Here is a 2,888-nt window from a genome sequence, read left to right as displayed (position 1 = left end):
AGTGGTAGTAAAAGATGTTCTTTTACCTTACCACTTTATGTCTGCAACGGTTCACTAGTGAAGATGTTCCTGAGGTCCTTGAGGGAACCTTGGACAAAGACCATTTCGTTATTGTAGAAGCTTGGAAACATTTGGACTTCCTTTGCAGGAATTATATTCTGAGTGGTCTCCAAGATGACCTCTACAATGTTTATAGTGGAACCAAGACATCAAAGGAACTGTGGGGGCACTTGAACAAAAATATAAGATGGAGGATGTGGGAATTAAGAAATTCCTTGTTGCACGGTTCCTGAACTTCAAAATGATAGATAGAAAATCTGTTGTCTCTTAAGTACAGGATTTGCAAGTCATCATACATGATCTCCTAGCAGAAGGTATATCTTTGAAAAATACCTTAGTTGAAAAAATTAAAAATATTCTTAATACTCATATAAACTGTTTCGTAGGTTTAATTGTGAATGATCCTTTCCAAGTAGTAGCGATAGTTGAGAAGCTACCACCTTTATGGAAAGACTTCAAAAACTACTTAAAGTATAAATGCAAGGAGATGACTGTTGAAGATCGTATTGTCCGACTTTGTATTGAAAAGGATAATAAAGTTGCCAAAAGAAGGTCAAAGGGGAATTCTACAATTAATGGAGAATATATTGTAGAAGATGACCAAAACAATTCTAAGAAAGAGAAGAAAGCTAAACAAGGAAGCAATCAACCCAAGAAAAAGTTCAAGGCAAAATGCTTCAACTGTGGCAAGATTGGCCACAAGTCCACAGATTGTCGCGCCCCAAAGAAAGGCAAGAATAAGGATCAAGCAAATATGATTGAATCCAACAAAGAATACGATGATCTGTGTGCTATGTTCTCAGAATGCAACTTGATGGGGAATCCTCACGAATGGTGGATGGATTCTGGTTCCACCCGTCATGTATTTGCCAACAAGGAGTTGTTTTGTCACTCGCTCCGGCTCAAGTAGAAGAAATGATCTACATGGATAACTCCTCTACGGCTAAGTTAGAAGGAACAGGAAAAATTTGCTTAAAGATGACTTTCGGAAAGATCTTGATACTTAACAATGTCTTGTATGTTCCGGAGTTATGTACGAATTTAATTTTTGTTTCACTTATAGACAAGAACGGATTCAAATGTGTAACTGTTTCTGAAAAAAATTGTAATTAGCAAAGGTGAAATGTATGTAGGAAAAGGCTATCTGATCGAAGGCCTTTATAAGATGAATGTAATGACTGTTGAAATAAATCAAAGTTCTAATTCGTCTTATTTGCTTGAGTCTTATGATTTATGGCATGAACATTTAGGCCATGTTAATTACAAAAAGTTATGAAAACTGATTAACTTAGAAGTTTTGCCAAACTTTGAGTGCAATAAATCAAAGTGTGAAACGTGTGTGGAATCGAAGTATGCAAAGCATCCTTATAAGTTCGTTGAAAGGAATTCCAATACCTTAGACTTAATATACACTAACATTTGTGATATTAAGTCAACATCATCACGTGGTCGAAAAAAGTATTTCATAACTTTTATTGACGATTGCACTAGATACTGTTATGTCTACTTGCTAAATATTAAGGATAAAGCAATAGATGAGTTTAGGCAATATAAAACTGAAGTTGAAAATCAATTAGACAAAAATAATAAAATGATAAGAAGTAATAGAGGCAGAGAATATGAATCTCTCTTTGTGCAAATATGTGTAGAGAATGGAATCATCCATCAAACTAGGGCCCCATAATCACCTCATTCTAGTGGAATTGCGGAAAGGAAAAACTAAACTTTGAAGGAAATAATGAATGGCTTACTTATAAGCTCTGGTTTACCACAAAACTTATGGGGGGAGGCTATCCTTACGGCAAACCGTATACTCAATAGAGTTCCCCATAGTAAGACACAATCAATTCCTTATGAAAATTGGAAAGGAAGAAAAAACAACTTGAAATATTTCAAAGTGTGGGGGTATCTAGCAAAGGTCCAAGTTCCTGTGCCTAAAAGGGTTAAGATAGGACCTAAGACGGTGAACTGTGTGTTCATAGGATATGCTAAAATTAGTAAGGCATGTCAATTTTTGATTCATAATTTTGAACATCTGGATATTGATGAAAATACGGTAATTGAATCAGACAATGCTGAATTCTTTAAAAATCATTTATCCGTATAAAACTAGAAATGAATAGTCTAGTGGGGGATCTAAACAACCTCGTGATGAACCAATTGAGAATGAACATAATGAAGAAAATCAAAGATGTAGTACACATCAAAGAACGTCTACATCATTTGGATCGGATTTTATAACATTCCTCTTAGAAAATGAGCCTCAAACATTTAAGAAAACGATGGCATCTTCGGATTCATCCTTTTGGAAAGAGGCAGTCAATAGTGAGGTTGATTCAATCTTAAGCAACCATACATGGGAATTGGTTGATCTTCCTCCCAAAAATAAACCTTTAGGTTTAAAATGGATCTTTAAAAGGAAAATGAAAGAGGATAGCACTATTGACAAATACAAGGTAAGACTTGTAGTAAAAGGCATCAAACAAAAAGATTGTCTTGATTACTTTGATACATACTTGCCAGTAACAAGGATAACATCGATTTGAATATTAATTTCCTTAGCGGCAGTATATGATCTTCAAAACTATCAAATGGATGTGAAAACCGCTTTCCTAAATGGAGAATTGGAGAAAGAAATATACATGGAACAATCTAAGGGTTTTGTGGTTCCAAGAAAGAAAAATAAGGTGTGTAGACTTATTAAGTCATTGTATGGACTAAAGCAAGCACCTAAACAATGGCATGCAAAGTTTGACCAAACCTTGTTGGCAGACGGGTTCAAGATAAATGAAAGTGATAAATGTGTATATATTAAAGACACTCCAAAT

Source organism: Capsicum annuum, chromosome 5 (genome assembly GCF_002878395.1).
Source record: "Capsicum annuum cultivar UCD-10X-F1 chromosome 5, UCD10Xv1.1, whole genome shotgun sequence".
Classification (NCBI taxonomy): Eukaryota; Viridiplantae; Streptophyta; class Magnoliopsida; order Solanales; family Solanaceae; genus Capsicum; species Capsicum annuum.
This window is presented reverse-complemented; position numbering follows the sequence as displayed.